This window comes from Cygnus atratus, chromosome 19, assembly GCF_013377495.2.
Source record: "Cygnus atratus isolate AKBS03 ecotype Queensland, Australia chromosome 19, CAtr_DNAZoo_HiC_assembly, whole genome shotgun sequence".
Lineage (NCBI taxonomy): Eukaryota > Metazoa > Chordata > Aves > Anseriformes > Anatidae > Cygnus > Cygnus atratus.
In genome coordinates this window covers 610,706-625,210 of record NC_066380.1, presented here as the reverse complement: position 1 = coordinate 625,210, position 14,505 = coordinate 610,706, and the positions used below count along the sequence as shown (strand labels likewise).

The 14,505-nt window shown below is 45.8% G+C and overlaps 1 protein-coding gene across 6 annotated transcripts in view; it reads left to right on the top strand.

Annotated features, from left to right (window-relative positions):
• Window positions 1-14,505, top strand: part of MVB12B (multivesicular body subunit 12B) — a 68,934-nt gene that overhangs the window by 34,101 nt on the left and 20,328 nt on the right. The window lies entirely within an intron of this gene.

Genomic DNA, 14,505 nt, shown 5'->3' with positions numbered 1-14,505 from the left:
CAGAATTGCACCGCTCGGAGTCTGTCACTGCTGGTAATGCAGAGGGCTGTCCGGAAGCCGTTTACAAAGCACTGTGGAAGGACTTTTGTTTCTGCAAACTAAAGGCAAATGCTACGTGCAGCTCTGGCACAACAGTGCATTTCACCTGCTTGTTCTCTTATGGGATTATCTCATTCTGTACTTCAGATAAGTAGTGCTGGAGTGCAACATATTTTCCTTAAAATTATTATTTTGAGTAATCTTACAGCTGCACAAGTACTGTGATAGCCGTAGTAGAAACACACTTCGCTGCAGTTTTCTCTTTGTTACAACATTTTTGCAAGAGGAAAAAAAATACTAGCTTTAACACTGGCTCTGCAAAACCTAATGAAGGTAAAATCCCTTCATTTGGCTGAAGCAGATTTTCAGGATGGTTTGGAAACCCAAGAAAAGCAGCAGTGGGTTGTACAATAGGTACTTGCTTGTGCATAATCAGAGAAGAGAAGATGGCAAAAATGTGCAATTCACAGGTCCTTTCTATTAATAGTGAGTGACACTTCTAACATGGGAACATGGCATTAATTCATGTACCATAATCAAAGGGTTATTTAAAAGGTAATCTCTGACTGAAACTGCAGCTTCAGGTTCCTAAATAGATGGAATATAACAATGGCATAATTCTTGTCAGTACTCGTTTTTCTTGTTACTTTCCTGCCCTAATAGATTTAGAAATGTAAGGGAAAGCATGTTCTTGTGTTCACATGAGACCATCCTACACAGAGGATGGGAAAGCTGTTGCTTCTCTCCTAATAAAGCATCAAACGCACTAACAGTGGCAGCAGTTCTACATGAGTGTTACCGGGGATAATCCTGCTTCTGGGACTTCCCATGGACTGCCTCTGCTTGTAGCATAACGAGCCTGGAAAGATGGCCTATTTTGCAAAGATCCTGAATGTTTTACCAGGTAATTACAGGCAAAGTATAAAACACACATGAACAACTGAGCATAGTGTTAGTCCTCTGTGTTTATAGAAGCACATTTCAAAATATATAACTGTGCACCCCCCCAACGGCACACATTCTCCTCCAGGCACATTGTTAGACAGGTTGTGCATACGCGTGCTGTAATGGCTATTGCAGCTGTGAGACGTTTCTGAAGGAAGGCTCTTGTCATATGAAACATCCTGTGCCTTGGCAGGGATCTTCATGCATAACTCCTGACCACTGCAGCCTTTTCAGCAGCTGTGATTAGGTGCTGTGACAGTTCCCTTTGCGTGCTTAAACGTTACCAAGGTAGGTTAACCCCAAGACGCGCAGTGGAAACCATTCAGAAGTTTCCTGTTATGTCGGTGTAGTTTGCAGCCAGTCCCTTTTATCTCTGCTGCAATGTTAGTGTCTCGCTGCAGTGCCATGGCAACAGGAAACTTATTAATGCTTCTGCACTGCCGCCCCTAACTGCTCTGCCAGGTTGTGGTTTGCCGCCCTGGGGGTGATGGGTACGCAGGGAGCGTGGGTTTGCTCCTGTGGGCGGCAGGGAGCCACGTGGGCTGCGGTGCTGGGCGGCCACCAGGACAGGCGAGGTGACCACGGGGCCGGCAGCACAGGGACGTGGCTCTGGTTCCGCTGCTGCAGAGCAGGCGCTGCCGGCGCGTGGACAAGCTGCTGGCTCCCTCTCTTGGCTCTCAGCATAATGGAAGGTTCCTGGTACTGGCACAGGGAAACAAAAGCCATTATAAACAGTCTCTCGCTTTCTGATTCTGGTATCGCGTCAGTCTGAATTCTTGTGGTGAGAGCAGGATGGGGTGCTGAGGAGGAGAGAGGGAGAAAGGAGGGTGACATGAGGAGTTGCACTGTGGTCTCAGACATCTAAGACTTTCTCAGTAGTCGTGAAAATGAAGCTCTCAGCGGCTTTCAGCCTGTTTGTGGTAGGTGAGGTGAGTTCTGGCTGTCAAGCCTACCTGGTTCTACCAACATACATTTTGGAAGAAATTGCTGTGTCCCCACTGGAACTGTCCTGTTACTTCTCCATGTATGCAATGTAATTATTGCTGCAAGTCTGGAAGAAATGGTTCTGAGAGTAGTAGTTAGAGTCTTTAACCAGCTCTTTGTCATTTCCAGTCTTGGCAATTAAACATTGTGCGACCAGAAAGTTAGGGAGTCTCCTGTTTGCACAACAAACTAATTAATCAGCCTTTGGCAAGCTGCATATAGGAAACTATTGCCCTGCCCTCCCAGCACTGCAAAGGGAACCTTCCCCGTGCTGCTGTATGTAGTGCTGTGCTGTGCCGCCGGCCACCTCCTCCACATTCAGCAGGCTCCCGTTCCCACACCGCGCCGTGCTTCCAAGGCCAAAACACGGAATTGCCTATAAGTTGATCTGCAAAAGGTCTCTGGGAGCATGGTGCTGAGGAGCTGACAGGTGCAATAAGCATGTTCAAATGGGCAGCTGCTGGAAGAAGAATGCCTTGCTCTAGACAGACCTGTCGACAGACATTGCTCAGTATTTCACAGCATAGTCTTTCTTCATGGCCTTCAGCTTAATTAAGATGTTGTCGTGACTACATACTGCCTTCATTTCAGACTTCAACATCCTCTGGCTGCATATTGCTTTGGCTTATCAGAGCCACAAGGACAGAGGGAGCCCTCTCAGGCAGCCACAGTTGATAACGTGCAGGGAAAATTCCTGAATGAAGTGAAAAATTATTTATAATAATGGTACTCAAATAGAAGGGAAATAAGTCACTTTAAAGGTATATAAATTTTTATGATAGTGTATAAACAGCCACAGCTTGCCTTGTCTCCCATCTATCCCTGCAGAGAATGAGGGCAACATCTAGCATAAAGGAAAATATAATAAGAAAACAAAGAAATGAATGGGAAGAGCTGGAGGATTGATCACTCAGTGTATTTGTATATCCTGATGTAAAAGGTGCTGCTGACAGGTGGCCAGGTTTCTTCTGTATAAAACCATGTGTGTGCTGTCAGGGCGGTGTGAGCAGCCTTGTTTCGATTGATGAATTGCCTGCTTTCTTGATTAAACCTTCCGTCACTTAAGAAACAAAAAGCCTGTGTTTGGATGGCAGAGTGGGACATGTCAAAAAAATCTGTCTGCTTTACCTTTGTGCAGATGTTGGGCACAGACTGTAACATGTATTATTAAAATGAATGTGGCATTTACTGTGCATTATTTCTTTCCTGGGAGAAAGGACCTGTAAATTATATGCTAATAATAAGCTTTAACCCTTTTAGAAACCAAAAGATTTAGAAGTGCAAATATTCTCACAGGCAATACTAACTGGATGGCTTTAATACCACTGACTCTCTGAAGTGAATAAACAGTGTGTTTCAGGCCAAGATGCTGATGCCCCTTGGGAATCTTGCTTCCAGGAAGTTTTCTGCTGTGTAAGTGTCAATGGGTAAACCTTCAGAATTACAGGATTTTCTATTGGAAGCCTTCAAATTCTGACTACAGGCAAAAGCTGTCTCCCTGCTGGAGGACAGGGCCAGCAGAGGAGAGGTTACACAGCCAGCCAGGCACGACCCGCCTGGCAGCAAGGCAGCGCTCTGCCTCAGGAGCTCTCAGAGCTTCCCCGCAGCTGCATCAGCTCCAGCATTTGATTTAACTTTCAGAATTGCTTTAACCTGCCAGTCAGACATAATGCAACCAACTTGCCATTTCAAGAAAAGGATTAGGGATGGAAGAAAGTCTTAACATTCCTTGCAGTGCATGTGGCAGGATTTTGCATTAGAACCTAGTGGCTTAAGCTTGCAAAATGAGATTTTTACTTTCTCAGCTGTGAGTTCCAAGGAATTACAGGATGGTCCAAGCAGTGTGCTTCCATGTTGTGCAGCTTTTGCCTGCTAATATCAGGTGGGCAAAGCCATCACTGGCTTTGGTGTGTGACCCTGCATACCACTGGGCAGGGCTGTCATTTTTTGGTCCTGTAATTTTACTGTAGCCAGCTTCTAAGTCACATTGCAGGTAAACACGTTTGCTGGTATTCGTGTAGAACACAAACTTGTATTGACTGCCTTATGTTCAAAATTTGTGTAACTTCTGAAATTTGATGCTCTCGGGCTGTTAAGATAGAAATTGCAGTGCATGAAGTGCATCAGATACTTCTGAATGGCCCAGTCAGAATGTGTGCAGAAAATAGTTAGAGCCTCTTTGTATCAGTCTTGTATAGGAAACAAACCTGTGAACTTCCAGATACTGCTTCAGCTTCCATCTCAAAGGCAGAAACCTAGCTTCTGGCATAGAATTCTGTACCTCCAGGGATTTTTGCTCTACTGGAAACCTGGAGATAACAAGATGATCACAGCTACCCTTGTATATGACTGAGTTTAATTTATTTTGAACACTAAAGTATGGAAACTGTGCAGAAAAAAAAAAAGCAGAACATACTTTGCATGTTTGTGTGCAGTATTTTCAAATAATGCTCGCCAATTGTCAGCCCAAAACAATTAAAACATTGTGCAAATACTTTAAAAGGAACAGCTGATATTAGCTTGGCATTAATATGCCATCGATATGCTTGATACCTCAAGCCATATTAATCCATGGAAATAAAACAGCGTCCAGAAGCACATATTATTTGTACTGTATGGAAGTTATCTGAATTGTTTTTTAAAATATAGTTAAGATTCTCATGGCATTTGAAAAGTTTTCAATTCGGTTACGGATCCTTCAAAAAGTATTTGTGGAGCCAGCAGCCAATGCTCCCTGTGCAGAGCTTTTACTATGCCTGCAGCTGAGCTCTCAGCAGCTGAGCATGAGCAGCCAAGCTCGGCGCCAAGGGGCTGCTGCCAGAGCCTGTGCTCGAAGCGTTTTGTGCAGCCAGCCTGTAGCATTGCTCGCTGTTTGCGTGTTTAGTTGTATGTCATTCAAATGTGTCTTCTAATTTTTCTTAAATCCTTTTATCCATTCAGACTGTATCTCTAATTATGGCTGCTATTTTCTGAAAATGTTAAGTTTTGCTTATATTGAACTGAAGATGAAGGTTTTCATACTCTTTCAAAGGAAAATGCCCTGTCCTCCAGGCTGAAGCTTAGATATCTTAGATGTCACATCCCCGAAGGAAGCTTCTTACTTTGCAAATGTGTGGTGCGAATGCCTGTGAGAGAGCAAATGGCAGAAGGCTTTCTCAGGCCTGGGGTCCTCAGTTTGGACAGTGAACAATTGTGTACATGGCTTACTTTTCGTACGGCATAAAAAAATCTAGATCTAATAAAGAAATGTTCACGATTGTGAACTAGGCTGCAAAATGTGTCTTCCTTTCACTTAGGAGCAGTGTGTTTTTGAAGCGGTTATTTGATGCGGTGATACCTTCAGGTATATTTCTAATGTTAAGAGTGCTGTTTTGTGGCTTTTTATCGACACTGTCTCCAGTTACTTGTGTGAAGTAGCTTCCCAGAGAAGCTAGGCTCAGCGTGAAGGATGGGGGACGCTGCCTGCTGCAGGGTGGCACTGGGTGACCTGCTCTTGCCAGCTCACTCTGAGGGAAGGATGCTTCCTTGGGAGCTCTTGGAGGTGGCGCCTCCTGCACACCCAGCTTTGTTTGCTTTGGAATCGTGCACCTTTCTTACTGCTCCCCTGCCTCCTCAAAGTGCTTTCTTATTTACCTCTTTATGACACTGTGGACAGGTCAGAACAAGCTTTGTGAAATTAATATTTTTTTCTTGTTTCTTTTTTTTTTAATTAAGACAGAGCCCCTGTGCCACCCAGGTGGCTTTCATCCACCCCAGCACAGGCGCATGTGTCCCATGTGGCCCATCTGGGGGGCGCGGGCTGCGCGGACGGACGTGATCCGATCGGGCAGCTGGGCTCTTTTGGTGCCATTTGGGCGCTCCTGGTGCTGTTCTCTGGTGGGCCGCAGGTAGCGGGTTGGGGCGGGTGCGGTGGCAGCAGCAGCCTTCGCGGAGCGTGGCGTCTGGGCCGCAGCTGGCGGTGGGAGCGCTTGCAAAAGAAGGTTCAGGTCGCAGCTCAGTCTGCTGGCCCGCTGAGGCGAATCTCCACGGCATGAAGCGACTCCGAAGCAGAGGACATGTGCCGGGGGGACAGTCGGGCTGGCCGGAGGGGCAGGGGGTGCACCCCGCAATGCAGGGCCCCGGGGGCCCTGTGGGCTGCGAGCGCTGGCTGCCGCGGGCTGCGTCGCCCTGAGCCGCCGGTGAGTCGCGGCCAGGATGCGGCAGGTATGCGGCTCCTCTAGAAAGTTTGGGAGGATTTGGTAAATGGTGTTTCTTCCAATGCCGGTTTGTAATCCGGGAATGGAAACTGCTGTTAGGGATCTGGGAAAACATCACAGTCAATGGGTTCCTGGGATGGGGAGGGAGTTGCTTTCCTGTATTGGATAATGCAGACCTTGGCAAGGAGACTCATAACTTTTTGTGGGTAGCTTTTTCTTTTTTTTTTTTTTTGAAGGATTTATTTTACACACTGCTCTTATGGTAGCAGTTTGCTTCCAGATTCTCTGTCCTTTCTGGAGCTCGTCGGATTATTCATCACGGCCTTGAGTCTTGATGCTCTTGTGCTCTGGAATGCATCGGATGGAAGGTGCCGGCGCATCGCTGAGGAGCCTGGGGGGGGCTCGTCGCTCTGCTTTCTGGCAGCTCGGATTTTCCAGTGCTCTGCGACTGACTCAAGGGTGCCTTGTTGCACGTGCCACATTAGGAAAAACAAATAAATAAAACCCACTGGTCTTTCTAGATTAAGAAATGGAAGAAAAATGAAAGATTTCGTTACATTTCAGTGCCCATATGTCAACTTCTTTCGTGTTGCAAAATGTCAGGTTATCTATGCTACAACTGCCACTTACTTCTCTTCAATGTACATTTTCTTTTAGAAGATACTGTATCTTTTATCTGTATGTAATGAGGACAGACGTTTTAATCAGAGGTTAGTCATTTATTTTTGCAAACTATTGTTTTGCTTCATCATTTTTGCAGATAATTAAATGGTTCACTTGGCACAGTGTGTCTGCTTTATTAAAACAGGTAATTTTGAAAAAAAGAAAGATGCTATTTTTTGGATCACTGCACAAGAATTGCTTTTATCTTCATCTTCCTGCATAGTTTCTGGTGGTTTTGCAATACCCTCCTATCTTCACGTATTTTAGTACATTCTTCTCTCTAAAGGGGGAGGCCCTGTGCTATATCCTACTGTTGATCCAGATTTCCACATGTATGTTCTTTGCGCTTCTTGAGAATAAAAGCAGAATAAATTTATTTTTGTGACAACGAATTTTAATCAGGATGGTCCAAACAAAAAAACACCAGACAAGTTGTGACACAAGCTTTATTCTGCATCGAAACCTCTACTGGGCTGAGATTAAAGTCATCCTGTTTTTCTGCCCTATTGAAATTTCCAGTCTTTGGACTTAGAGACCTGGATAATCTTCAAAATATAAGAGGTTCTATTAATAACCAGCAGTGCAGGGAGACTGAAGGCTCATGTAAGGTGCTGCAGCTGCGTATTTGAGAAAGGGAAATGTAAGTGTTACTTAATACTGTATTTAATGAGATTCAAAGGAGCGTATTTCCTACTAAATTCAGCTCATCTGTGGTATACAGATTTTTTTTGCATGCTTGCTGATGTAGCGTAACATCCCGTGTTTTCAGTGCTACGCTCAGGTGGGCTCAGACCAGACGGTGAAAGATGAAGCCATGAGTTTTGCTGCCTGTATAGTTTTTTTCGGGCATGTGATTTTTCTGATTAACGTGATGTAGTCCAAAGTGAAATTCTGTCTTACCATCCCACTTTTCCATAGTTGTATGAAGGTTTTGGCTGCGGTGCTGCTCTTTGTCATGCGTTTCGTCTGTTGTCCCATGAAGCTGCATACTGGTGTGTAAAGTTTCATTTTTTTTCACGCTGTAACGTGCCAGACTTGGTCTTTACTCGTTTTACTCAGATTGCATGTCCTCCAAGGGAAGTGCTTGTGGATTTCCACCTGGAGGGTTACCTGGTTCCTTGCCCCACGCGTGCAGGCAGGCATGTGGGCAGGGGCTCGCACGGTGCTCGCTGTGGGAGGACACGGTGAGGATGGTGGTGAAGGTGTTGCTGGCAGGGTGCCATCAGGGCAGTGCTGTCGACCTGCGCTTGCTTGGAGAGACGCTGGCACGTGGCTGCTCCTGAGGACTTGCACTGGTTGCTTGTGGAGCACAACCTCCAAGGCGGGCTGCACTGTATTTGTTTTGCTTTTCTGAGTGCCATAGTTTAATTTTTTTTAAATAGGAAGCCGCTATGTGGTTTGGATATTTAAACAGTTATTAACCGAATGACAATTAACAGATTGCATAGACAGATTTTCTTTTCAAAACCTCTGAAATTGAGTACAGTTTGCAAAACTATCACGGCATAGTAATGACAATGAATTTTGATTTCCCGGAACTGATATTAGACTCCTTATTAAACTATGTGCATCTGCTTTTAATTTACTCCAAATAATTGGAAAATGCAATGAAGCTTTCCAATTAAAGCACGGCTTTATGCTGTTTAATAATACCCCCATAATATTATAGCTTATGAAGTGACAGGTGAGTTGGTATATGAATAAAACATAAAGGCAGCAATAAGGGACAGAAAACCAGAGACAGTTGTTGGGGATTTTGAATGCTGGATGTAATTTGCATATATTAATCTCTTCTTTTCAGCCTTATCAGGCGTTCTTCAGTATTTGAAGTTAAAATAGCGTTGACAGGCGGGAGTACGCTTAGTTTTTTCAAGGATTTATTACTTGTATAATTTCTGATCTTTAATAAGCAGATATGACTGATCCTCATAGTTCTATAGAAATCGGTTAATTGTTCCAGATGGCGTGTACTGATTATGCAAAATTACTTTTCACACCATTTTTTTTTTCTGATGGAGTTTGGAGTAAAATTAAATTTTTTATAGCCTTCTTATCATGCTGTTTTACAGTGGTTTTTGCACAGAAGTTGAATTTAATCTACTATATTACATTGACCAGCAGAGTTATTCTAATGTAGTATTTTGTGATTTGACAAAGAATAATAGAACACATTGCTCATTGTTCGTTACTGTGCTGCTAATAAAAAGGAGTTCTAGTGCAGAAAACCAGGCTGTTATTTATGAAGAATGCTTAATTTGCACAGTTAAAAATGCAAAATTGTTACAATGAGATGTTCTCTCTTTTGCATAGAAGATCTGGGCAGAACAAATGAGAATAGTCTTGTTGGTACAGATTTCATCTAATAAGGATTTTTTTAAAAATAACTAGCGCGGTTAGACTGTTTTACTGGGAGAAGCAGTCATCCAGGCAGCATGCGCTGAATCCTATCAAGAGGTGTCACTGGTGTTTTCCCTGATCATCGTGATCTGGATATCTCAATGGCATAATTTCATACGTGAATAGCATTCGTGAAGGTTGCGGGGCTTCATTTATCTAATGAAATGCTGTTTATACACAACAAGCCACACGTGAAGCCCCCTCACTAACCAGGCTACTGTGGTTCGGGTTGGTGTGAACTCGGCCTTCAGAGGAGGTTCCCGGGGCCCGCATGCCCGCGGGGCGCTCGGGCTGGGTCCCGCCTGGCCTGGCACCAGCGCCGGGTTCCATGGAATTTCCTCGTTGCCTCCCAACGTTTGTTGTACCCTCCTGCAGCCCTGCGTGGAGCGCTGGTCTCTGGCGGCACTGACACCATTTCTTCCCGCTGAGAGTCACGCCTGTTCGCTTGTTTTTCCTTCCTCTGGCCAGCTCTGGGGCTGGTAGTGCCCCTGCCCACAGACGGCTTCGCTGCCAGCGCCCTTCGCAGCTCCCGGCCCTGGGTGCCCTGCGGTCAGGGACAGCAGCGTGAGCACGTCCCCGTCTCAGGGGCTGGGCTTCGTCCTGAGGTCTCTGCTGCTGCACGTAGATGCTTGTGGAGAGAGGGGCTGAAGGTATGGTCCAGGGCTGAGTCTGAGACGTCTTATTAATCTTTGAAAAGCAAAGCAGCAAATGTTTAAAAAAATGACCCTGTGGTTAATGGAATTAAAATCTCCAATTAAATTAGAAAAGTGGGGATACAGTAAATGGACTTTGGTAAAGAGTGCTTATTTTTAACTCAGTAGAAAAAAGACAAGTAATTAACTCAGCCATTAGAAAGCTCAAAATTCCTCCCGTCTCCTGTGCAACGAGAAAATTGTTTTGTGTATACTTCTATATATGTAGGAATAATACATAGGGAAACGACTAATGGCATAAATCAGAAATGATTAGAAAATATTTGTTCTAATGAAGTAATAATTTGGTAGTAATGCTTTTCATCAGTGTAGCTTAAGGCTACATTAAGTGGACAGACTTTATATGGATTCTCTAATTTTAATCTCCAAAATGCTATCTAATGTCTCATTAAGACTTGCATATAATGTATCTTAAGTACAGTCATTAAATATAGTTTAGGGAGATTTATGTTCAGATATTGCTTAAAGATGTTTTAATAGGCCCATTTACTCTGATGATATTAATGAGCTCTTAACACATATTAAGCTTCTAAAATTGGTAGTATTCCTCTCACAGTGAGCAAAACAACTTAGGAATTGTAAATGAATTGGGTGCTCCAATAAGGCTCTTCAGTCGAGTCTGCAGACACCCTCTTGAATCTGTTTCACTCTAAGTATCAGGCTCTGCGCCTCCTGCCTTCCTGCAGCATGCCTTGCACGGGCTTTGCAAGGTCATTCAGACCTTCTTACCAGCAGTTATCTCCTGGGCATGCAAGGGTTAATGGCGATCATGGGCGCTCCTATAAGCGTGTATACCCTAGAGCTGATGTAAACGTGTAAAACGTTACACGAATCTCGTTGCATATTTACTAAAATAAATAGATATTTTAAGGAAAAAGACAATACGGCCCTAATTTTCATAAATTCTTTGCTTTTGATCATTTCAAGTTAGCATGCAACAACTGTAATTATGTATAATAAGAACTGTTCGTTCCCATATTTTCACTTTAGTTCCAACTCTGAAAGTTATTGCAAACAAGATGCTCCAGTTTCATCACTCAGCTCTTAAAAAATCCTTCTGAGTTCAGAGACTTTTATAATTACTAAATTGGTTTGTTAGAAGGAGATAATAGCAAATTTCTTCTTTTCATAATTGGACATTTCTTCCCTGTAGGCTAATGTATGCGCAGCACTTGCATACACAATAAGCTGTGCTTTTGAAAAGCCATAACTAGCTAATAAGTGCTGTGGTGTCATCAGAGAGTAATGGTTTGCTGATTAGCATAATTAATGACAAATGGTGGTGTGGAGCTGGTGGATTGGTTTAGCAGATGATGAATGCATCGCAGCCCAGGTTGAATCCTGCCAAGAAGGCCTTGCTGGCTGTCAGCCGTCTGTTCCCGCGCAGGTAGACCTCATTAGTCACCGCCAAGCGTGCCAGTTCGCCTTCGTCGCCGTCCGGGGCTGGGGGGCTCGGCACGGCGCTGCAGGCACCGCTCCGCCCGGGCTGGCCCTGGCCCCGCGCCCGCTGAGCGCCGCTGGGGACCTGCCGGGCGCTGCTGGGTGCTGCTGCGCCCGCACGGGGCCCGCTGGTGGGCGCTGAGCGTGCCGCTCCCTGGGAGGGCAGGAGGGAAGCTATAGGCGACCGCTCGTGCTATGAGATGGGCGCATTTATCTGTGACTTGATTAATCAGGGCTAATTTGCATTCACAAATGAGACTGATAAAAATGGAGTTACCTTTTCACCTTTAAAGGGGAGGAGGGATTATTTCTAGGTTGTCTCTTTTTAAGTGATAAGCAACTCTTTTACCAGTAAGGATGAAAATACTTAATTTGCATTAGCAAAAGAAGCTAATTATTATATAGTTAATTAGCATCTGGAAATGAGGATTATCTTAATTACAAAGCACAATTTCCTTAATAGCTACAAAACTGTAAGTTTGATCTGTGTGGAGATTGGCGACTATTATTATGTAATTAGTGATCATATTAATGGTGCAATGTATTTAGATATAATTTGCATATGCAAATGAAATTTACCTGATAGAAATATGTGGCTCCACTAATGGCTCTGAGCACTTAAAGTAAATTACATTAGGAGATCCAGATCCTGGCTCGCCACGCAGTGGTGCTGAGACCTCTCCTCCTCCAGGAGAGCCGGTGGTGCGGGGTGTGTTGTGAGATACCGGGGGCACAAAGACACTGCCCAGCCGTCTCAGTTCCCTGGGCTTGTCCATGTTACAGCTTCTGGCAGCTGAGCGTTCCCTCGTGCAGCACAGGCATTGCCCGTGCCGTGCTGGCATCCTCTCCTGCATTGAAGGCATCAGTTCCCTGACAAGGCTGCTTTGGCTGGAGAAGTATTGTCCCTGGAGCAAAAGTTGGTGATCTCAGGAGGAAGCAAGCATTGCATGATGATGGCAGTAGTGAGCTACTGGGCAAGGAGATGCAAGTCCCACCACCTTCCTTTGTAGCATGTTCGTGGTTCCTTTCTGCTCTCCATTCACGTTTGGGGATGCCTTGGTATGGAAAGCATGCCTTTTACATGACAGCTCATCCAGTGCCTTTCCCCTGCCCTTGCTGGGAGCAAAAAGCTGCATGTATGTTCAAAACAACAACAACAAAAAAAAATAAAAACGCCTTTAAAAGAAAACTCTGTAGAGAGAGAAGGTGCTGCGTACCTGTATGTCACACAGGGAGCCCTGTGGGACATGTACTGGTTGCACAGCTCGAGGTTGCGGGGTGCTGGTGCTGAGCAGGATCGCAGCTCCCCCTGCGAGTGCCTCTGGCCCCACGGGACCTGGCCCCTGTGCACAGCGGGGTTTTCGAGCAGGGGGATCCAGAAGATCCTCTCACGGTGACAACCTCCCACCTCCGTAGGTGTCTCAGCAAAGGAGAATTAAAGCTTCCAGGGCCAGATACTGGAACAAAATGAAGTGTGTTTCTGTAATATGTCCTGGTTCTAACCTGTGGTACTGAAAATTAGTGAAGTGAAAAAAAAAACCAAGTGCTGGAAGGAAGCAGCCATTACTGAGCAGGATGTTTCTCTCATCAAGAGGGAGAAATTTACAGCTGCCTGCCGGGGAACACTGCAGCTATTGTGGGTGCTTCCTGCGATGCTTTTTGCAACTGTTTGCTCAAGCCTGAGTTCTGTATGCCTGCGTCTCCACTGCAGACAGACATTACAAGTTTAATGACTTCCACGGAGTCTGTCTATCGTTACAGTTAGAGCTGAAAGTAATTGAAAAATGTCTGTGTTTCTCTTCAGCACAAAGACCTGCGTGCAGAGGCTGGAGGAATACCTCTGGTTCGGTGCTGCTGTTCGGGAGGGTCGCTGTCCTTATGTGAGACCTGCTTAAATTCCTCCGCAGCCCAGCACAAGTACCCTGTTTTGTATCTGCTCTGGTCTAATTAATTAAGGGTTGTTGCTTGGAAGCAGCACATGCTTAGGTGTGATCTTTGAAGTTTAGTATAGTGCAGAGACTTCAAAGGAGACATTTTATTAAAAAATAATAAAATCAAGAGCTCCTAAACACTTGCAATTTGAAGAGCTTGTTTGAAGTCTATCCATGCTCTCTGGTGCTGATATAGCCGCGGTACCAAGGTACTATTTAGCTGTTACCATGCAGTACTTAACCTTAACTTTATTTAAAAAAAAAAAAAAGGAAAATAATCAAAACCAGGAGTATTTTCTCAAGTGTTTTCATGGCTTGATCTAGCAGTAAAGAACTAATTATGTTGTGTCATGAGCTGTGCAGGAAATAGAGAAAATCAAGGCTGACAATCAAATTAGCAAAAATGAAAATTTAGTCCAGGTCTGTTTTTTCAATCAATGTCAATTCAAGATGAACAGAAAAGCTGTAAACTGTTCCCATTGCTGAGACTCCTCTCCGTGGTCAGGGAGGCAGCGTTAGGCAGGGCCCGGCTGCACGGCGCTGCCTCCCCGGGAGGCACCAGCAGAGCCCCGAGCGGGCTGCGCCTGTTGCTCGGCGCCCTGCCCGCGCAGCCCGCTGCCTGCAGCGCCCGGGGAGGCCCTGCGAGCGCTGGTCAGGCTGCCATAGCCAGCTGGGTACGACTGTGGGCCAGGAGGTGCCTCCAGTTGGGCAGTGTTGGTGCCCGTCAGCACGGCGGGCTGCGGGGCAGAGCGCCTCGCTCTGGTGCAGCAGGCTGAACGCGGAGGCCTTGGCCCGTCGGGCTGAGCCCAGTGAGGGGTCGTGGCTGGGGGCGGCACCGGCAGGTCCGGACGTCAGGGCAGAGCCCCCTGTGCACCCCGCGTTGTGCCGTGGCAGCACTTGCTGGAGTGGAGCTTGCCTGGAGGCTGCCCTGGTCTCCTCTCATCAGCACACTTGACTAACGAGGGGCTGTGTGGGGCCAGCCAACCTGCCGATCCTCTCGGCACAGCCAGCGACAGCAGCCTCTGCAGCAGCGGCACAGATGGCAAGCCCGAGCGACAACGTAAACTACAATATGTCTTGGAGACACTGTCAGGCTGCCGCGGATTTGTCACGTCGTGGCAGACTCTGGGGTGGGGAGCAACTACGCGTCCCCTGCTCATGCCTGAGAAGTTGCTTGTTGTGGGGCTGCTCCTGGTA